The 23,831-nt window shown below is 38.5% G+C and overlaps 1 protein-coding gene and 1 long non-coding RNA gene across 6 annotated transcripts in view; one reads left to right on the forward strand and one right to left on the reverse strand.

Annotated features, from left to right (window-relative positions):
- LOC126914235 (uncharacterized) overlaps positions 1 to 18,861 on the forward strand; it is a 137,693-nt gene extending 118,832 nt beyond the window's left edge. The window contains exon 3 of the long non-coding RNA XR_007709617.1: positions 18,737 to 18,861. This is a non-coding gene — a long non-coding RNA (uncharacterized LOC126914235). The remainder of the gene's footprint in view (positions 1 to 18,736) is intronic.
- The window catches only part of LOC126914225 (uncharacterized), a 110,087-nt gene that overhangs the window by 2,638 nt on the left and 83,618 nt on the right, over positions 1 to 23,831 (reverse strand). The window lies entirely within an intron of this gene.

Here is a 23,831-nt window from a genome sequence, read left to right on the forward strand (position 1 = left end):
TCCTAAAAAATATATTCCATCGCGTGAGATTACACTTTGTCGTTTAGTTTCTATTATACTTCTTTCGCGTAAGAATTTACCGACTATCAATTAGCGAATAAACAAGTTAGAAATCGAAGGTTATAGGCTTCTTTTCTACGATTTTATTCGATTTCAAATCGAACAAGAAGATCGGGCGACCTGTAATCCGACGAGTTTGCTTCTAAAATTCCACTTGTTCCGTCGCCGTTATAAATCTTCTCGTAAATTTTTTAAACCATTATAATACAGTTCCAAAAAAGAATTATTTATTTTCCCATACGACGCCAAGTATACTTTTACTAACACAATATCCCGATAGTCAATCCACGCGACAAACACGGAATCTACAGAGCCTGGAAACATCCCTTCAAACAACGCCGCAAAATTTCATCAAAATTCCTTTCATTTAACCCCTCTCCTGGCGAAAACGGGAAGCAAAAACGAGAAAAAGAAGGTGGAATCTTCATCGAGACAACATCCTGGAATTCGTTGAGCCGCGTGTTTTCGCTCGTGTCTGCCAATCTTTCGTCGGATAGAGAACGCGCGAGGGACGAGGCAGCGAAATAAAAGATCGGCCTCGCAATCCCGACGAACCCCGTATTTCTGAAATCGCTGTGCCTACGTAATGAGCGCAGACAGTAGCGGGTAAAACGCGCGCGTACAAGCGGCGTGCCGTGAAGTTAATATACAGAGTTCTTTCTCCTCTTGCTCGCGCTTCTGGCTTGCTTCTTCTGCCCGCCTCTGTTTAGCCTCGCTCACAATAAGGAAGCAGTGGCGCGGGTCGACCTTCAAAGATTGCCGGTGCTGGCCGCCGCATGATAATTATTATCGCGAGCGCACGTTGATCCGCATGTATGTACAATGTACACCTCGTCCGCGTATGCGCGATGGTATAATTGGTGGTGGATATGCAGCGAGCTTTTGGCGCTTCTTTTTGTTATTCTTTTTTTTGGAAAAGGTTTTTATCGTAATACAATTCATGATCTTCGTTCAGTATAATTCGAGCGGGGAATTTTTGTGGGAAGTTTAAAAATTTGGAACAAAATACGTATATCATATAGAAAGACAGAGTACTTGTTATAATTTTTAATAGGTTAAAGAAAACTATGTTTAAGTTTTAGTTCTTTGATCGAATGTAAAAAGATCTGTAAAAATGTCAATTCGTATCTGTTCTTTATTTCTTCGGTTTTGCCTGCCATCGAATCGATCGAAGGAATTAAATCGAAGCAGCGCACGTGCGTTTTTTAAATCGCTGTACAGAGAATAAATATTAACGGAATAAAAAATATGCGTGAATTTTTCGCGTAAAAAGGCGGCTCTGTGCATCGAGCACGGACGAGGAAAGACGGTTACGGTTCGGAACGCATCCGTCCTCGTGTGCAGATGCACGCACGCGTGCATTCGTGGGCGAGATGCAACGGTAGACAGCGTTTGCATCATACTTTTATCGCCTAGGTTCCGTCTTCCTCCAATTTAATAAAAATAACCGGAAGTTGTATCACACCGGTAAACCCGGTGCGAACACCAGCGTAAAACGCTGCATCTGCCACCGTTTCGACCTTTCTATTCTGTACTCGATTATTTCGGCTAAAATAACGTATCGTCGAACAAGTTTGAAATTTAAAAACGATAAAATTTCTATAAAAAAATACACATAAGTAACTAATTAGTATAAAAAAGCTATTAGTAACGAACAATTAACACATACAATGTTTATTAGGAAAATAATATCCAAAATAATATAATGTAATATTTAGAGAATAAACTGAATTTCTCTTTTAGAGTCCCATTTCTTTGTTCGGCCCCGCAACAAATTATCAACATCCGCGACCTAACGATCGCAACCAAAATTTACGTTACCGAACCATTTCCTCGTCGCAACCTTTGCCTCGCAACTTCGGCGAAACGTTTACGAATCTCCTCGCGCCTCTCCCAATTCCACTTAAAATTAGCGACGCGAACTTGTGTTCGATTCCTCGAAGCTTTACGCGCGAACCGTGACCGAAATCGCGATGAAAACCGTCTATAAACGGTCGGATCTCTATCGGTACAGTGTTCGGCGAGTCGCTAAAAGTCAAGCAGCTCTCGGACTGGGTTTCGATGAGCCGCAGGTCTCTACGGTGGCAATTTGGCGCCGGTTTACAGACGGGTGCCGAGCTATTGCTTTTCGCGGAGGAAATTCCAGAAGGCTAACGCCGTTCCTAACGCGCATACCATAATGATCGGTTGGCTTTTTTGCTCTGCAACTATCCAGCGAGGAAAGGTCCGCGCTGTTGTCGATTCTGTACGACAAACCGATGCTCCGACTCTCTTTTCCACTCGGTTCCCCACCTCTCGCCGATCCGTTGCCAACCGTTAAATCGTTTACAACCAGGTAGCTTGTAAACGAACGACCGCGGCCTCTGCGAACAGATACCCGCATCTCTCCGGCTCTTCTTCCTCTCGCCGCGATTAGCGAGGCCTTCGCCAACGATTTACGAACCGGAGATCGAAATTCTGACACTCGTGCGAAACGATGGCTCATTGTTCGCCGACAAGATTCCGCGCACTAGCAAGAAAGTTTCGTCAGTTTTGCTTGATCGACTCTGCCACGTTTCGCGGTCTTACCTCGAACTTGGATTTTTACGTCGTGAATGACTCGTTGCTTGGGCTTGACAGAGGGGCGAAACGTGTTGTTCGACTCGAGGGGAGGTTAAAGGCAGGGGCTGTATTTTAAGAGGGTGGTTTGAGGGTGGTTGGAGTTGATGTTACATACGTTTCGCTTCGGGTGTTAATCACGTGGATGGTACTTGGTTATTTGCGTCCGCATAGCTTTTTCTTCGAACGTATAACCAATCTTCTTGCTTTATTCGAAATAGATGGAATATTTTCTGAATTTTTAAAAGATCGATCGTAAGATTGTATCTCCTCTCTCTCTTCGTTTCAAGGAATGATCGACAGTATATAAAAATCCAATAACAAATTAAATGTCGACGACGACGATAGAGAACGATGACGATTCATCGAACAACCAGAGCTCTATTTTTCAAGGATTATCTATCCTTTCCTCTGTAAACCCGACCAAAACCGTATTCAGGTCACGAACCAAAAGAATTAAATTCCCTGGGCACACATACGCGCGCCCGCGCTATCCTCTATTTCTACCACGTTTTGATGATTCGGGTTAAAATTTGAAAACGCTTTCAATTCCGTTAATAACCGAAGACCGCTCCCTGCGTGCTTTATTCCCCTGATACATACGCAGGCACAGAGAGCCGCTTTTCTCGACCATCTTACCCGCCTCTTTCTCTTCTTCTGCGAAAGGGAATATGACTTACGCGAGTTTTTGCTAACGGTTAAGTCATTTACCGGCTCGTATTCTGTAAAGGAAGCCTCCGCGAAACTGGAGGCATGCTTTTCAGCGTGCATCGGCCGTTTTCTCGTCCCTAATGACAGCGAATGACGGCCCGTGTAATCTCTGTCCATTAGGAAGGGAGGTCGGCGGGATGAAAATTGTCCTACGTACGATTTAGTTATTTCACTAATTAGGTAATCAGCCGGGTGTTAAATGATAAATACGAGGATTTCAGCGCCAAGCCGCTTCGCGGAACGAGGCGCAATCTCGAGACGCTCGGGTACCTACCTTCGTGCCTGATTGTTTCTCTTCAAACAATCGGCAAAATAGGCCGACCGGCCTGTTACACGCGCAAGCATCCTCGACTCCCTTCTTCACGGTTTATTTTCGAATTCCTTCGCGCTACCGCACACGCTCGCTTATAATTTTGCTGTTTTGTCAGAGATTAAATCGCTATATTCGAGCTGCTCCAATTTCTTCTTTTTTCGTGTCATCGATAATCGACGAGAAGACAAAATTTCACGGATGACTCGTTAAGTAAAACAAGTCGTGAGAAACGATTCTTCACGCGTATGCACCGATCTAATAAATAAGTATTTTCTTTAACTATAATTACGCGTTGTACATAGATAATCCTCATTAATATATGAATATATTTTACTTATACATATATATAATTATCATGATCAGAATAGTGGTGCAGCTGTTCAAATGATTTTATCTCTTATTTTATTACCCCGGGTAATCAACACTTTGGAACAGCTTTAACAAGTTATATACATAAATCACGTATTTCACGGAATTGTTAGGTATGATTGTTACGATTACTACTATTATGTCCATTATTGTTATTATAGCTATTAGCTACTATGTACACCCTACATTCACCTCTCGTTCCCTATTTGTTTCCTCTTATTAAATAAGTCTGGGCGCAATCTTATAATCGTGTTCGACGATTCGCCGTAGAATAGATTAAAGATTACTAAGAATCTTCTAATTGGCATAAGGAACAACAGGCATTAATTTACAAAAAGAACATTACGTTCTGCGCAATTTTTAAATACCTTGATAAATTACGACGAAAGGAAGAAGTTACGACTGTCAATAAATTAAGAATATAAGACGTTAAGGCTTAAGCGAAGGATCGTTAAAGTATCTCAGATCTAAGCTTTTGTATATAAAATTTAAACGAAGAATCACAAATCGATCATCCTGACTACTCTGGTGTTGGTTCTAGCGTAGAGTAACTCGCCAATAGCAAACCCTACGTAACGCCTAACTCGTAACCCAAGTTCCAACTTCTCTGATTCAAGATCCAAGATTTTCAGCATACGATCGAAAAAGTAAGAGCTCGGTAAAAGATTGTTTTACCTACCAAATATTATTAGAAAGCACCATAGTTTGAATTGTTCATACACCTTTTCATAGTATGCGCGTTCTGTGGAATTATACACTTTCTAATTTTCCATAAATGCATGAGAATCTGCAGTCTACTAATAACAAAATTCTACACTACAGGCGTTAATTCGGATCAACGCGGAAAATTTCTCGAAAGGAAAAAGCGGATGACTCCGCGGGTTTGCGGGCCGAGAGATCGATAGAGGCTGCCGTCAAAATGTCTATCTTCGATCATAATGGCGGAAGTCAGGCCGAGATGTTCGTTTATCGCGCGGAATTAACCGAAGATGGCAGGACTCGGTTGCTAAGTCCGCGGAATTGCGCTCTTCCTGTACATCACGAACGATGCGTATCTTCTTCGTTCATCCTGTAACTTCCAGGAAAGTTGGCTTGTTCACGCACTGCGAAACGTGTGTGTGCACGCGCTCCAGGTAGAAGGAAGTAGTTTCGAAGAAATCAAAAATTTATTTTCTGCCGGGAAGTTACTCTCGCTGGAACATCGCAAGTTTCTTTGTCTGTATGTTGATATGGTCGGCGATAAAAATAAATGAATAAGTAATGGAAATAGATATCAGTGGAGTTTCCTTAAACACCACGTATAGCTTGTTTATTCAAAAATTTACATATTAATTTCTATTATTTTCTAAACGATCTATGTATCTATAAGGACATGTAATAAATAAAGCGCAACTATGTAATGTAGTTGATATCGTTTGAAAAACTGATACTAGTTTGATTCAACTTCATTGACATCCACTTCCATTACCTTTTCACTTATTTTTGTTTCCAACTGTATGTGCGACACGATGTTGATCGATGTGGCGTGTATTTAGAACAGAAATACACAATGCATCTGGAGGAGTGGAGGATGTAGAGTCGCTCGTTAAAAAGGATTACACGTCTTGAACACGCGTCCCTGATCGGAAACATGTTTAATTAGCCTGAAGCTGTCGAACGGTATATCCTTTCTTAATTATCACGTGAATCCGCTTTTCCGTTTTATATAGCGCACGCTGCTGCAGCTGTGCTACCGCGAATGTGTTCAATTTCACACCTCAGGCGTATAGCTAACCGCAATAAGCTTGTGTCTCGCGTGAAACTTAAAATTTCTGTATAGTGACGTAACAGAATAATTTTCTAAATAAATCAGTCTAACACCCTCGATTTATAATATTTTTCACGTGGTTGTCTCATTCAATGGTTTCTTTACATTCCTGCAGTTAATAGCCCTTTGCCAGACTTCATCCTCTTCTTTCGCGTGTTTCGCTTTCAGCTTCTCTTTAATTCTCCAATGTGCTACTGTTAATTACCATTCGTAATTAACAGAAGTTACACGCATATATCGTACGTAATTCGAACACGGGAATTCAGATTGCAACGTTGAAACGCGAGTATCAACATTCTCTACATCGTTCTATATTTGAGATTTCATCTTGTTATATCGAAACTCGTGCATCATGTTCGATGTATCGCATCGTATCCGCTAAAATACACGTAACGACATTAGAATTTAAACTACACAGCCGCTCCTCGATATATCATATCGTCTTAACGCCCTCTACACTAGATATTTGCTATGTTCAATGATCAGCTATTTTCTTCCACCAAATACATTTACGTCGCTTCTAGCGAACAATCGTACTAAATATTTAAGTCAAAGAAATATTTAAAAATTGATATATATTTTGCGATTGCCTGTGTAATAATTTCAATACGTTTCTAAACACTCTTCGAAATTCCCAGTGTCGAAGTAATTACTTCAAGAAAAACTCTACATCTTTACTTTTGTATATCCGTGACCTGGAGACCGCTGAATAGAATTTAGTGAAAGAAAAAATGGGAAATAAGGAGAGGTCCATATTATTGTGCCCTTGAATATAAATTATGTTTTGTGTTACAAGGTCTAGAAACAAAAGAGCTACAAGTAGATTTCTATTGCTGTTTCTTGTAGCCTTCAGCTAGAGCTACAAGATTAACTTTTTGATAATGTCCTTTGCTATAAATATATGAACGTGTTCCCTATCATGGCTTCTTCTATCGTATTGTAACACTGTAAGAGCGAGGATCTGGATCAGCATACGCTATACACTATACTTGTACTTGCACATAAAGGAACATTTGTACCTTTATTTATTTCAATATATTTCTCTATTACAAATTCATCCACTCGTTCTTTTATCAGTCAACCTCAACACCTAGCATAGCCACCAAAGTGGCAATCAGCCGCGAGATCGTTAGGAAATTTGCACCTGGAGTAAAGAACGCGACGTGAGTTATCGAATGTAGCAACGCGAGTTGTACGTTGGCGCGTGCCAACGCTATTAGCTTCCTAGTTGCTGTTATATTATAATAGAGTCTCGATTATTTGAACGTCTATTAGCCAGGAAAGCGAGTAATTACCGCGAGCGCGTCATTAAACGCAGTTTCAAATATTCCGGCACGTTCGATAACCGCACGCTTGATTTTCCGTGCCGCGTTCCGCTATTAACGAGCTATTAAGAGATTTGTTCTGTCCGGGTTTCCGGCGTTTCTTGGCTGCCCCGTTGCAGATTTGGTTGTAACGGTGCTACTACGCGCGTGGAACAGGTGCACGTCAACGTCGGTTTTGTTTTCTCTTTTTTAATGAGATTTCCCGTGTCGGAAAGATAATTTAAAGAAGGAACAGAAGGCGGCGGCTCCTTAATTATTCCTTGATCAATATTCCTTGGTCATGTTAATTATTCGTCCAAGTGACATTAAGAAACCCGTCTTGATTAACGGTTGTCGCTGGATGAATGTTCTGAATGGAAAGTGCCTTCTACGTATGAGACGACGTTATTTGGGCGTTTTTGTCAATATTTTAAGAGCAAGGAAATTTTTTCCGTTACACCGATACAACATCGCAAGTCACGTTTTTCGGATTTTATAGGAGAGTAATCTTGACAAATTTCAATAATACTATAATATCAATAATACTATATTTTTTATTTTTTCGGGTTAGATATCGATACTCGTAACATTTTAGATACCATGTCAAGCTGATTTCCTTTTAACCACCAAGTGGCATAAAAATTAGGAAGCCAATAAAAACGAACCTGACATTCCGTGTAATTTTTAAGCAATCTCGTTGAGAAAAGTAGAAATTTGAATCAGCAAGCTTTTTCCATTATCACTGAAACAAAGTTCTTTTTCGACTCTCTAAACGATTATTTTAATCATTTACCGCTTCGAACGCGATTATCTTCGCAAAAAAAAAAAAAAAAAAAAAAAAACACGTTCGTCGATCATACTATCCCGGGACCGAATATAACACAAAGGAAAATGGGACGGAAATACGATCCAACCACAACGCACAGTCTGTCCAAAAATTTTTAAAACGGTCAAACTTCATTCCCGTGCAATTACAACGTTCTGGCTCGCCTCACACTCGAGGCTAATTTTTTTGTCTTTTTCGCTTTTTCGTTTTCCGCCTGGAAAGATCCACGTTTCCCGATATCGAAACGCGTCGATAGCCCGATCTGTTCCCGCGTCGATAGCCCGATCTGTTCCCGCGTCGAACGACAGATCGTTGGTGTAATCGATTTAAAGCGTTCCGCGGCAGATAGAGCCGGGAGTTGGACACGGAGAAAGAAGAAATAATTATTCCATGACCGAGTACGCGTATCGAACGGCTGGTGAGGTCACCGAGCGGTTATCAGGCCACAGGTCCAATCAATTACAATGTTGTGCATGTAGCCTAGCTGCTCTCGTCCCTTGCACATCAGCGCAACTCCATCGGAAATCAATGAAATCCGCCAAAAACTACTCCGTTATTGATACGTCCGTGGTTTAAATAGCACGTTCGCTATTTCCCGATCATGGTTACCACTTGCGAAGAACCTACTGTCTTGTCCAACGAGAAGCTTAACCCTTTTGATGCGGATAGCGTGGATATAAGGCTATCTGGACTATAGATACCGATGATAATGAGACAGATGAGTATTTGCTATATTTGGTATCAGAAATGCAGAGACTCTCGAAGATAAAGAGACGATTATTCTTTGAATCGATCATCTCGAATTCTTTGTCATTTTATCATACCGTGAAAGGATTACCAGTAGATGATTGAGTGTAACGGTTGTGGCTGTTGGTTTATGGAAAAATGTAAAGATCAGAATTAACATAACGCATATATTAAAAATATATATATATTATATACATCCCCAAAAATCTATGACTGTCAGTTTATAAGGTTATTGTGAAAAGTTAAAAATTAGTCATCTCGATTGTTTCAATAGTTTCAGTTTAATAGTTCTCTAGTGATTCTAGTGTTAAATCAAGGCCAATGTTTCTACATTTTTATTTTCATTCGTACGGGTTACGTACTACGATTAATTAATTACACAAGGAATTTCGATATTCGTACATATGTGTATTATATTCGTGGAAAGTCGTGGAAAAGTTGAAAGTGAGAGTCGGAATTCAAGGAGACGAAGTTTGAGATAATCGAGTCGTGTTAAGCGAAAGTTATTGAAGAGTTAAATTAAATGGCGAGTTATTTCTATTTTATCGTTATATAATATAGCTTTTGTTATTTTATATTACGTTTAACGAGGAGAATTCCTGCAAATTTGTATTCTTGTAGGTACCTTTCAAGGAAAAGGATCGCGGTAGTTTGTTTCACTAAATATTATAATAAATATTTATAAATATTTTTGCGTATCACGTAGATTCTGTACATTTTCGTGGACTAAAATTTGGCCTAAATGCGCCAACGCGTACTTACGCGATAATACGTCAACGTATCTGCGATCCAACATTCCTACGATATTTCCTCATTATCAAAAATTGCTTCGATTCATGCGCAAAATATCGTTTTCAATTCCGAATTAATTGCAACTGAAAGAATTAATAAATTCCTTGTAGATCGACTCGCGCCATGAAATGTATCGTCACGGTAGACTAAACACTTTTTCGCTGCCAATACATACGGTCTCGAACGTGTATTAATCAATTTCGATGTTATGTTCAAAACTTGGAAGAAATATTCGATAAAATAGCATTGGTATTGGATGTATATAGTGTAGTGCGCGCGGGCGTGTGTTTGTGCGTGTGTGAAAGAGTTAATTAACGAGATGAATTTGATGGTCGATAGGCCAGTGTTTTGTAGATGGACGTGACTGGAGAAAATTCAGGATGGATAGCCGGACCAACACGAGTGAGGATTTTTTGAATGAATTAGTTTTGCTTCTGTGAGATACATAAAACATTGAAAGGATTTCACGATGGTTTTGTTTGGTAATAAAATTTAAATCTTTTGTTTCGAGGAAGCTTTTTTATGAAATTTTTGGTTATGAAAGTGAAGCAAGATTTTGATTACACGTAACATTCTGAATGGTTCTTTGCAAAATTGTAAGTAACGAGGCAATGAAAAGTATTCGATACGTGTGTTGCGTGTGTTTTAAATTTCCAATTAATCTGCAAATTATAATTATAGAACTGTTTAACGCAACACATTATTTCGTCTTTTCCTTCGATATTTCTTTCCAGGAATTGTATCTTAACGATACGACGTTTCTTCCGGAAGCCTCCGTTTAAAAATCGCCTTAAACATCTACTCAACGATCGAAAAAGAAGCATTCTGTCGGAGCGCTAATTTCAAAATCGATCAGAGAGTCAACCATTTTACAAAGCCCTTTGTCGCAATACCAGCGTCTGCCACAACGCGAATACTTGCGTCACAGTTTTCCTCGCATGCGTCATTAAAGCAAATAAAGGAAAAAAATACACACCCACACACGCCATAGCTTCACACACGCGCTCACGCACACATATAGCGTTACTCGCGTGTAAAGAAAGGAAGGAAAGAGAAAAAACATACATTGTCGAGCGAATTTGTATCGCGTAATCGTTTCACCGGGGAACGATCAAAAGCGCGAAACACCGGTGAAAAGATCGCGGAACCGCAGCGAGAGGAAAACAGCGCGTTCCATCCGCGACAAAAGACACTTTCATGCCGCGGCATTTACGCGGCTACGCGCTTTTCGGCGGAGGGAACGAGAGAGTGGAAATAGAAAAAGGAAAAAGCTACGAGGAAGAAGAGAGAAAGGCAGTCGAACAGAAGAAGAGAAAAAGCGAAAGAGCAGGACACGGGGAACGGTTTACAGCGTTTCATTGGACAGCGGTGTCTAATGGCACAATGCTGGTCCCGCATTTTTTACATAATCTCGAGAATGGCGCCGCTCCGTCGACCGATGGCACAGAGTATACCGGTGCTCCTTTTTTTCTCGACGGCGACGGCGCAACAAAAATTGCCGGTTACACGCTCTAATACGTTTTTTCGTGTCGTGCTCATTGGAGAACGTCGGTCGCAGCAAAATTTACCAGAAAGCCATGCACCGGTCCGCGCGAATTCCCATTTTTTTGCCGAGAAAAGGCGCGCACACTCTGGCCGCGCTGAAAATAATCCAAAATAAGTCGTCGGTATCGATCGGGCCGGGCAAAAAGAAAGAAAAAGTTAGTCGACGGCCAGGCACTGGCACACGCGGCCCTCCGCGTTTTGCCACTACTATGCGCCTATGTGTATGTATGTACGTGCGTTGCAAGCTCACGCCAACAGCCATCCTACCACCGTCTAGGCTGCTTTAGCTTTACCAGCTACCATATATACGTATACCAGGCATACAGATATGGTAGAGACAAGGAAGAGTGTTGGATATACAACAGCTACTCTGTGTGTGACTCGACTACGACCACCCTTCAACCGCCGCCGCCGCCGCCAAACCTCTCCGCCCTTTCCTCCACCCATTCGGCCACCTCCGTGCTTTTATGTTTCGTTTATCAGGCTTAACATGCGACTTTTCCTACCTATTCGACCGGTGTGTGCCGCCGCTGTTCCGCGGACCACGATTATCACGATGGGAATGGACGGCGAGCTGTGCGCCGCGACGCCCGATCGCGCATCCGGAAAATCGTATCACCCCTACCGATGTTACAAATATTCTAATTACTTGCCGTGGGGTAGTTTCAGAGAGACGGAATTGTGGATTTTGTAGAAGACGCAGCTTTCGAAGGTCTGTAAGGTTTTTTCGAATTTTCCCAGAATTTTGTCCACGGCGAAGGAAGAAGATTGATTTTGCGAGTTTGTCGGATTTCGAGTTTTTAAGAATTTGCGGGATTTTTGCAAAACATCGAGGCAGGTTTTACGCATTTTTTGGCGACCTTACGAAAAATGAAGATAGAAGTGACGCGAATGTGTTAGATTTTCAACGTATTTTGAGGAATTGTGCGAAAAGCAGGAAGGTGAAAGGCAGGATTTGTTGGTTCGTAAGGTTCTTGAGAATTTTGCGAGTTATAGAGGCACGCGGCATACTATAAGAATTCTAGAATTTTGGAAAATAAAATTGTAAACAGGAAACCGAATTGCAAACAATACAAGAATGAAAACAATACAGAATTTAATGATTAAAGATTTCTATATATATTCTCTTTCTCTAGCTATATTCGTAAAAATACATCGCATAAACATTCGTAATCTGTTAATTATTAACAACATCGATGAACGATTGAAATCGCCGACGATACAAAACAAACCTTTAAGCAAAGAAAAACCTTTTCTCATTGATGGAACTATTACGAGCCAGTTTAGTAGCTGTAATACTTTAATTCAGAAACGACGAGCAATCAACGTTCCCCGAAACAAAAAGTAGATATCCCTTTCCATCGTTTTCGTTTCGTTTTCCTCTTTTGCTCGACTGAGTTAGCAAATGAATGATAGCCGGTAGCACCGAAGGGGAATAATAACGATTCTAATTAGAGCTCTCGAGCGTGACAGCCCAGATTTTATAAGACAAGGTTGCTAACGAATTAAGTTCCACATCTACCATTTGCACCCATTAAAACGAACATCTTGTAGCATTCTACTCGAAAATTATAATAAAACGTGTATGCGTCTTGAGACGATGGAATTGCTTCATTTTATACATAAGAATCGATAGGGGTTCGGACCATTTCCCTTTTCTGCTTGCCCATCTACGGATAAGCTAATTAATGAGCGACTAACACTCGATGGTACATCGATAAAAATGTATAAGTTGCGCGAGGAGCTGCACAGGCCAACCATGTTACTTTTTCTTTTTTGCATTTTTCGAACGTACTCGTGGTAATTTTTAATTCTTCGAAGCATTATGTCCCGAAGGTGTAACCGCCGCTTTAGCTCATGATTTCATTTTGCATGCACCGTGGTTTTACGATTCAACCGCTTACTCGCGATCACTGCTTCGCCGTACTTTTACGAGCGTGCTCCTCTTTTTTACCATTCTCATTTGTTTTTCTTTTTTCTTTTTCTCTTGGTTCTTTGTTTCGTTTTATTTTCGTATAATTTTAATTCTCCTACCTTGTGGGAAAAAAATGGAGAACGCCTATGGCTCCTAACGTTTGCTCGAGTCGTTAGAACTCTATTGTAATCTACTTAGGCAGAATACTTTTACGTAGTAAAATAATGTTATATCGTTACGCTAGTATCAAGATTTTTTATAACATATTTTTCATTAAATATTTGTCGTGTATAACATAAAATACTATTAAGAAGATTAAAATATTTAGTATAATTGGCAGTTAGATTCCGCTAAAAACAAATAGATTTGATACATATGTAAGTAAAAATTATTCGTTTTTTTTTTATTGATAATGAAAGATTTCTTTCCAACAAAGTATAATCAAATCGACTACGAACTTAAAACTAATTAACAGCGTATCCTAAACTATAAATTTTCTTCGTGCGTCCTTTTCTGTCAACGTGTAATATTATTATTTATTCATTATTTATTCCATCGATCATTACCATAACATTGTCTCTCCCATGATTCGTCGCTTGCGATCGTTTACACCACAAAATTTTCATTCCAGCGAGGAATCAATCAACGGAGATCGTCAACAGAAAGTTGCTTTTTATATAATTACAAATAATTACCATTTTCATTGATTGAAAACGACATCGATGGTTAATTAGGGGCACTGCATTCGGATTACGCACACTGTTACTTGGAATCTGGAGGAATTTTCATTTCAAACATAATGCAATTACACAGATTATTATTGAATATCTAAAAGAATTTACATTTTCAAGTTAATTCAGAATTGCGTTATATTAACAATTCACATTGTCATTGATTGCAAACAACGTAAACGGTTAATTAGTCGAGCACACGGTTTGTTGCTTGAAATCTGAAAGAATTTATAATTAAATGTTACAGAACTTGATACAGAATTTTGAATCAAAAGTAAACGGTTAATTAGACGAGCGCTTGGTTCGTTGATCGAAATGCGGAAAAATTTTCGTTTGAAAGCTAATACCTCGTCCAGAGGAAAGATCTTTTGAGGAAGGTGGGGGTGGCAGGATGAAGGCAAGTTTGTCGCGTAGAGTCCCGTTTTTGAGGATTTAGAGAAGAGAATACGCTCGTTAGTATTCTTGGTAATACGTTCTAATGATTATCGCGATGTAAAGAGTTGCCGGCTTGGCCTGCAAAGCAAGCGTAAAGGTTTTACAGCTCGTAGATCCGCTTCTCTTGCGAGAATCATTAGTTACTTTCTACTATAAACATCGTGCAACCCGATCTCGCTATACGGCTGCGTTTTACGCGATACGCCATGGCATTTAAGATAGAAAAATTATTTTGCATACTTTAAGAAAGAAGGTCCAACGTTTCGCTTGAAAAGATCCAATGGTTTTAGGTGGAACATTGGAAATAGCATGGAATTCTGTTTTATTTGTACTTTGTCGTAAATTATAGTGGAACGTAAATGCTCGTACGCTGACATTTATTGCAATTTCAGCCTGAAAAAACAGTGAAATATGGAAATTACTAAACTACTGATTTCTAATCTTTTTCTTATCGAATATCGTTTTGAATTCCGGAAGATCTCGAACAAATGTTTATCGATATAATAACACGTATGAAAATCACATTATTTAAGAAGATACGTACAATTAGGCATCGTTATATTTGAGACAATTTCACTTAATACGAAAATTATGGCAAATTACGATATACTTACATATTTACTATTTGCATTAAAATATTTCTTTTCATTTGGTAGTTTAAAAATTAAAGAACGAGAAGTTAAGGTACCTGCCATACTATATAAAGCGAGAATAGATACGTGAAATGGCACTATAGGAAAGACAAAATTAATTTACGATATAAAACTACAAACGGAATTGGTTTTCTACAAATGTAAAAATATTTCGTAAACATCGTGCAAGCAAAGAAGAAATTCTTTACCGTGATATTTGTATTCGGCTATGAACAATGATGGACACGACTATTTTTTAAAAGTATTATGATGGAAACAAACGTGTATCTACATGTGTTTTCCTTAAGGGACTTACTTCCACTTTCCCGATGGGAAATCTAGATAAGAAGGGTGTCTTTAGAGAAGAAGAACGAACTACTGTTCCGAAAGTCGTTATTCTGGGAATTCTTCAAAATTACTAAATACCGACGAATAATTTGCTATTAAACATTTCGAAGAACGTATTATTTTTGGCAATTTCTATTTGACAATTATCATTCTCATCGTTAGTAATTTCTGTCAAAGGAAATTCAATCGCAAAAATATTTAACATTTGATAACGTTGTATGAAAAATAATACAACTTTGTGGTACCTGTCGTTCCTATTTTATCATAATAATTTTTGTCCTGTTCTTTTGTCGAAAAGCTTCAGTCCCGGCTAATATATTTTTATAATCGGTTAAAACGAGAGTGCTCACAGGCTCGCGATTTAACGTTTAATACGAAAAAGGCAAATATATAATCAACGAAATTACAAACTAAAACAATCCGGAGCAACTAGAATACCTCGTTTAAAAATACCAAGACGGACCATTAAAAATTAACCTGGAAACGATACACCGTCCACTAACTTTTGACTTGCTTCTTGCGTCGCCTGGAAGGACCATAAACCCGGTTCGTTCCTTTCGAAAGAATCACGTCGAAATCGATCGACGATTCCGTCCCGTATCCGGAATTGTCGTTTCTGTAACAGCGCCGAGAGGCCATCGATGCGGTCACAGCGCGTATCGCGTCGCATAGAAAACCGGTGAAACCGAACGGAACTTCTCCGTAGAAGCGAGCTTGCTTACGCGTCGCATACGTCGTCTACATGTATACGAATTTCCACACACACACACATATATACGTTCTACGTACATTCGTTCATACCGTATATACACCGTGGTTCTAAATTCGTAGTCCAAGCAAAGTCTGGAAGATCACGTGACTAAGAATAAGAGGAAAATCGAGTTTGAAAACTTATCGAGTGCAGTGAATTTGTCTAATTTCCAAAAAGATTATTCTACGAAAATGTAGAATTACATTGTTCTATCTAAAGCCTCATTTTCGAGAAAGCACGATTTGAAAATTTGCCTAATATTTGCGCGTACGAGTGTACCGAGCTAAGTTTTTCCTATTACTTACGTTCCAACTCTATTTTCTCTTGTCAGGATTTCCACGATTCGTACCTTCTTTGACGTAAAAAGATTGGGAAAGATCGTGTACTTCCTCTTACCTAAAACATAGATAGAACGCGCGTTACACTGCTAGGAAAAATTAAATATGTCTACATCGTCGCTAAAGAGTTTTCCCTCTCGAGACAAATATCGACTCCGCATCGAACGTATTAAACCAGAAAATTTTATTCCACGGTTCGGACTTCTTTTCGCATGTAAATAGAGTGACCCGCTGCCGATCGTCCATTCTTATCCAGTCGGAGATTAGTGAAATACACGTGCGTTCGACAAGTTTTGAAAGTCGATTTTCTCGCAAATAAAACTTCCAACGCAACGTCTTCTTTCGAGTCATAGAATCTTCCCGAGTTGGTTCGTACCACGAATTTAGAACCACCGTGTATACGCCTTTGCCTCTATAGAGACGCGTGTACGTGTCGCATTTTATGCATGCTAGCCAAGTGTGCAGAATCGCGTAGAAAAGGGGGATGGAGCGAGGAAGGGGTTGGTAGACGCGGTGGGCGGATCGATATTAAAATAGTGACCGAATTCCACTGTGCCGCAACCTACCCTAACACCCTCGACTCACCCTTAAACTTGTCCCTCTGTCTCTCTCTTCCCCCTCCGCCGCCAATCTTTCTTCGTTCTGGTTTTACGTTGTTCCACCCCCTGTCGAGATACGCCGGCTGGGCCGCTGGAAAACTTTCCTCGTGGTGGAGAGGAAGGAAAGGAAAACAGCTCCATAAAGTGGCAACCGAAATTTCGGCGCGCCGTACAAGAAAGGGAAGAGAAAGAGAGGAATGGGAAGAGAGATAGAAGGGAGAGAGAGAAAGATAGAAAGAAACAGAGAAGCGTCTCGGTGACTGGACTGAAAAATAACAGCCAGTCCAACCGAGGAACGTTCCACGGGACCTTAAGCTTTCGCCATTCGAACGGCCCGTTTCTGTCGACGTATTTACGGACTGCTCCCTGAACGAAGGAAGTCTTAAACGATGGCGGGAAAGGGGAGGGAAACCGTCGCGGGAAAAGACTCGCGGAAAGGATTTCGCTGACACGATTTGGGCGTTTAGGAATTCGAATTGTGAATGGCTGCGGTAGGAATTTGGATGTTTGCAAGGTTTATGGATGAGGATGTGCAGGTTGATTCTACTCGAGGTTATTTATTGCGGGTTTTCAGCGTACTGGTTGATGGTTGAACGGTAATGTGGATTTTTTCGCGGTTGAAAGAATATTTTGTAAGAGAAATTTATGAATAACAAATAGGGTATTTAATTTAGCAGGTTGGGATTTCTCGTGTAAAAATTATTTAAATTTGATATCGTGGACGAGATTGATCGGCTTGATTTTAGTATACTGCGATGCTTGGAAAGTAATTCTACGAAATTGAAATAAAATTTGTAAATATGTACGTAGAATATATTCTATGAGATGTGTATACGATATAAAACGAATATTCTAAACGTTACTTGAAAGGATTAAACGTTACGATACTTTGCATGTATATTCTCTCGTAATACCTATTCTATTCCGCAATAAATAACAATATCATTAGCGACAACGGTAACGACAGACATTTATCATAGTGAAATGCTACGAAAGCCGCAAGTTAAAAGAGATTAATATAGCATGAAGAATTAAAAATAAGCACATATCTTGTTACGAAGATCAGTCGAGAGTATATAACTAGACGCCGTTATATCCTAAAGCCCAACGATAATAGTCAAATTATTACTATCATTATACCGAAGGATATTCATTCTATCTTGTATTAAACTTCCAATTACTTGTAAAAACCTCGTATACGAGGCGAATTTTTATGAATTCGTGGCCACCAGAGATAAGATTGTAAATGGAAATTTCAATTGATAATCTCTCGTAATCTGTGGGAAATGTGCTAGAGTATAACAACGATAATTAAGCCTTCAGGTATTAAAGAAAAAGAGAGAAGGAGGAAACATATTTTGACTTTCTTGAAATTATTCCTGAAAATGATCTCCCAATACGCGAAGAATTCGTTCCTATATTCTTGTATTTTTAAATCGTTTTTTAAATCGTTATTGATACCTGGCAAGAAACATTTATGTATTATGGAGCCTAATATTGTTCAACAAAAGCAAACATATATCTACGTAACGTCAACAACTTCATATAAAAAGTAATTACTCACTGCACACAATCGCACCTCCGTATCAAACAGTTTTTACAGTTTTAGTCCCTTACATTCTATACAAAAACATTATTAAAAAATCCGCTCCTATCGTTAATAGATGATAAAATAACATTTTTCTCCGACAGTCCAGAAAGAATTCGGTCCACGACGAATTAATACAAAGCACCTCAACTTCGAGAACACTCAAACACCAAAAACAGTCGAAAACAACGCGTATCTTTCGTCTATGATTTTGAAACTTTGTGGTAGCTCGTAGGAGCTTCGCATATCCGAAAATCAAGACGCTGAGAATAGCCAAGGGAAATTAATCGTGTCCATTTTGCTAACAGAAAGCTATAATTGTTGCAGTTTGACGGTGATCAGGACGGCGAAGCGGCGTGTCGGTGACGGTAACCAGATCCGACGAGAAATACTGAAAATGTGTATCGGGCGTAGAAGTTGCAAATTACGTGGCAGTTTCAGCGCAGCATTGTTACAAGGTATGCAAAAGGGGGAGGAACTAACGTCCGTTTCAGTTACACGCGGAGTTACGCCACGACAGTTTGGTATTTCGGTCTTGAGATCGGCGTAACTTCGTGTCAAAGTTTGAGTTAACTTAACAGGGGACGTGTAAAACGTGAGTCAAATTCATATCGCGTAGATCGCGACCTCGTTGGTCTGTAGATGATCGCGTAATGTGAGCACGTTACGGAAATTTTGATTATTCGCTTTGAAGCGAATCTTCGTAATCCGATAAGTTGATTAACCCTTTTCGAGACATGGTGTACTTAACGGTAGAACGTATAACATATAATATGCAAATAAATGTGTGCCACTGTTCAAACGTAGCTGGATACTTGATTATTTTTCGCAAGTTGCATTTCAGCTATAAAATCGCAGATATATCGAACTGTAGTGATTTTATTTTTCGTTATTGACAGTGCATAATATAATAGTTTTATTAAATTTATTTAGAATTACGTTCGAGAACTGACGTTTGTGATTGTCATATCTGGTAGGATTATTTTGTTACTCGACAAGTTCTTTATCTCCCGGTTTTTTCATTTCTGAATTATAAATCGAATTAAGAAGAATCCTTTTAAATGATTAAATAAAAGGAGATCAATTTTATTACGAATCGACCGAAGTATCCGGATATTCATATTTATTCTGGATAGTGTATATTTATGAGTATACCGGGTTGTAACATAACAAAGTGTTCGCTTCTATTGGATCAATTTTCTACAAACATCTTTCCTTTGTGGGTAAATATGTTCGTCTTTGTAAATGTTTTATATATCGTCTAAAGCTAAGAATAAGCAGGTATATAGACTTTATCGGAATTCAGTTACAACTTAATATTACATTTTTGTATATTAAATGTATCTTTCGGACGAGTTATTTTAAAATCATAAAAGATTTCGCAGTTGTCTTCATTTCTGCAGTATTTTGTTCAGAAGACTTCCGCCCATTGTTCATTTTTAAAATAACTATGCCCCGTTTCTTTCAAAGTGCAATATCACGAAACGCGGTCTATTTTTCTTTCAACAAATATAAATTTAGTCAAACTGCTTCGAAACCTTCATTATACAACGTGGTTCTCACTTTTTGTCTAATTTAATATGATTCGCTATTATTTCCGTTCATTTTCTATTCATAAATATCACAAATAATAAATAACTTCCAAATCTTCAAAAAAAAAAAAAAAAAAAAGTTAAAAATGTAATCCATTTGAAAAATTAATATTTATTTCGAGCCAATGTAACTCGTATCAAAATAACAGTACGTTTAAATATAATTATAACGATGAAAGCAATATCAATTTTTATTTGATAAAATCATTGGCATTCATAAACTTCGCATAAAACCTTTTAATATTAAATAAATATTTATCTTTCCTTTTGTAGCGAGTAAAATACACTAAAGCCTTTTTATACGATAAATCGTATTTAAAATCATCAGCCAATTCGTGATATTAAATTAAAGGTACATATGACACTTTTACTCGAATCTCGTTGGGAACGTTTTTCGAGCAATTATTTCTATCGACACGCCGCGGCCGGTGTGTCGCGCTGCAATGAATGAAATTTGATAGAAAGGTCAGTGAATACGTCGAATTCACTGCGCCTCGCTCCGATTTTCCTGTAACTATAAAATGTTCCGCGACAAGCATTCAAAGTCCATATGCGGGTGAGCCTCTGGTTTTTTTTCGATCGAATTTCCGAATGCCGCTGTTTGGTATCGAAAAAACGTCCACGTCCCACCGACAATGCGTGCAAAGAGAATATTTAGCGTTGATCTCTCGATCGGAGTGCGGAGTTGTTCGTTAGATTTGATTCTTTTTTGGTTTTCGTTTTTTGCCAACAATATCGTTGCAAGTGGGTCGGCGTTGTTGAAAGAGTAAACGTCCAATTCTCTTGCAGTTTCTACTTTTACTTCACCGCGTATAGCTCGTAGAACACTTTTACATATTTTTTCTTCTTTTCGCTCTTTGATTTTTCAGAAAAAAAAAAATTTATTCCTACGTATCTCTTGCCGAAGAAGAAATTCCATTTTGGCGTTATTGCATTTTATTTTATTACCTGTTGTTAAACGAATTTAAAGAATAAATGTATAATCAGAGACATTATCGGTATATCTTTGTCAGATTTCTGTGAAGAAAGATTCAGGACGCGTATCAAGATTTGACATTTTGCAAATCATTCTCTTTTTTGTCAAACGAAATCACTTTGTTTCGATTAACAGATTTATAACGAGCAAAGATCGCGAAAAAATATATAATGAAAAGAATCGCGAGTTCGTTGAACAATTTGACTTTACGTCAAATCGTATAAATTACTAGACTCCCTATGATGTTTCCTTTATCCCGAAATATGAAAGGTACTTGCATTTCGAGTTTATCTGGTCTGAAAGTCCGATGTTTAGTTTTCTCACGGAAAGCTGAATGTTTCTGTCCCGTTCTGTTACGTTTTCATTTCACGGGATACCAAGTGAAACTTGCAACATCCGAAGTCACGAAACAAGCCGTTGCAATGGTATACTTCTATTATGCTAGATTTCTTACAAAACGAACAAGAATCGTCGATCTCGATATCTCTTTGCCCTAGTATCGCGAAAAATCAATACTTTAATAGGCATTTCTTGTTCAGACGTAGTTTTACAAAGGGAAAGTTTTGGAACGTAGTTTTACATAACGCGTGTGCCAAAGATTTTTTTAAAAGAAACTTCATACGTATAATATATCGCGTCATTAACAAATCTGACACTGGAACTGCTAGAAAGTCAAGTGTAAAACGCCAACCAAACAAATTGATGTGTATATTGGAAAATGAGAAAAACAAGTCTTTTTCCGCATATCTACTTTGTTAAAAATCGTTCAAATTCCCAAAGATGCATCGTTCTAAATCTATAAAGTTACTATGAAAAGTTAACCCATTAATTGATGACCAAGCAAAGTGAAGTAATGCACGATATGTAAAAGTTGTAAGGTGAGAACCAAGTGAATTACGAAAATTGAAATATCGAGAAAAACTCTCTTATGTTCGCGTGCAACAAATTCACTGCAAAACTGTTAAATTCGCGAAATGATATTTCATAGAATCGAAAATCGCGTCAGCTCTTGGAGAATGTCCAGTAAAAAAGATAAAAAAGATGCTTCGATGTTCATGCGCAATTTGCTAATCGTAAATGCGTTGGTCGCACGCAAAAGTATCGAGACGAAACGAGAGCAAACAAGTATCGGCACCTTGCAACATATTTTTTAGGTTGCTCGTGTATGCCACGAACTTTCTACTAATTCAACGAGAAAGTACTCGACGGTTGCTACATTGTACGTTGTTACACATATCTCGTTTCAACCTTGAGAGACTCAAAATTCACGATAGTCGTCTACCACTCGAACAACTTTTATTGCAGCAACGTCGATAACGTAACAATTTTCCTATATCCGTAATTGGATCGTGTCACTTTATCTCTAAAGTATGGAACTGCGGAAGCTGACCGTAAAAAATTGCAAAATGGGTCATACCGCTAGAATCGAAACAGTTTGTTGTCTGCAATCCTTATGAATTTTTTTCATCTTTCGATATAAAAATTTTTATATTGTTTATATCTCTATATCTCGAATAAGAATTCGAATGTTTGTCCTTTTTGTTTTTGAAACCTCGGATATAAGAATTTAATCGCTTTAATTTTTCGCTATAAGAATTTGCATATCTTCTCCAAAAGTTATCGAACTTGTAATTTATAATAACTTGGTCCTTAATAACCTTCCTCACACTCGCAACTTCAAATGTAAGAATTTGGAATACATTCATTGAAACGATTTGTGATAGTTTCTTATGAAATTGGCCGCTTCAGTTTGATATATAGGTTGCCATTAGAATTTTCATTTATCTTTATTTTGCCGAAAGGATCTACTTAGTCTATTCGCAGAATCGAGATATTAAGTAATGAAAATGTCAAACCGCAATATTATCTTCTTCGTAATGTAAACACGTCTTTTTACCTCAATGAATAAAGACAAAAAGAAAAATTGCAGAACGGTTGCCACGTCGGAGATGATTAATTTGATGCAGCTGATACTTTCTACCTCCTTTATAGAATTAAATTAATCACGCTGTTCAATGTACGAACAAATATCGAGCGTGAGTCATCGTAGTATTTTCTCGATACTTTTGCAGAGAAAATTATTCTGCTTTAACGAAGATACCTAAGAGACAAATTGAAGCAAGGAAAATATGCCGATGTTACGCTTAATCTTTTCAGACATTTCAAAATTGACGATTTTTCATCCATTAGGTTTCGGTGATTGTTGTTAACCGGGAACGTATTTAGACTTGTTTAGAGACAGCTTAAATTTGTTACAGCTTAAAATTGATAAAACGTTCATTATAAAGTTTGTTACTATTTTTATCCCCCGCCATTTGTCACGTTAGGTTTTTTCTAACTTTTTGCATGTCACACGCGGATGTTTCAATATTGGTTTACACGAAAAATAACCGGCCGCAGACGTTACTTTCTGCATAAATCCCCCCGGTGAACAAAGTGATAAAATATGTCACTCTTCTATCAAACTGTGACGAAAAACGGTACAACCAAAATAAAGTTGAATTAACTCGACATATTTGTGATCCTTCGGGTTTCAATCGTGTTATTAATACTTGTACATTGCATTTTATTGGCCGACGTTTCAACGTATTAATACGGTCGAGCCTCGTTCGTTGGAAGCCAATTATTACGTGAACGAAAAATAATAATAATAATAAAGTAGGAAAGATAAGCGAACTCCTATTATATAAATTGTTTGTCCTCCGACAATTTCAGATAAATGGAGTTCTCCTGTAACAGGACTGAGACCCGGAACATGTCATCTATTCATCGTGAAAGTTGAAAATCTAAAAATTTCAATTAGCTCTCTCCTCTTTTTTCTGAAGCGATTTCCTGCGCAAAATATCACGACGAT

The sequence above is a fragment of the Bombus affinis genome, chromosome 3 (genome assembly GCF_024516045.1).
Source record: "Bombus affinis isolate iyBomAffi1 chromosome 3, iyBomAffi1.2, whole genome shotgun sequence".
NCBI lineage: Eukaryota > Metazoa > Arthropoda > Insecta > Hymenoptera > Apidae > Bombus > Bombus affinis.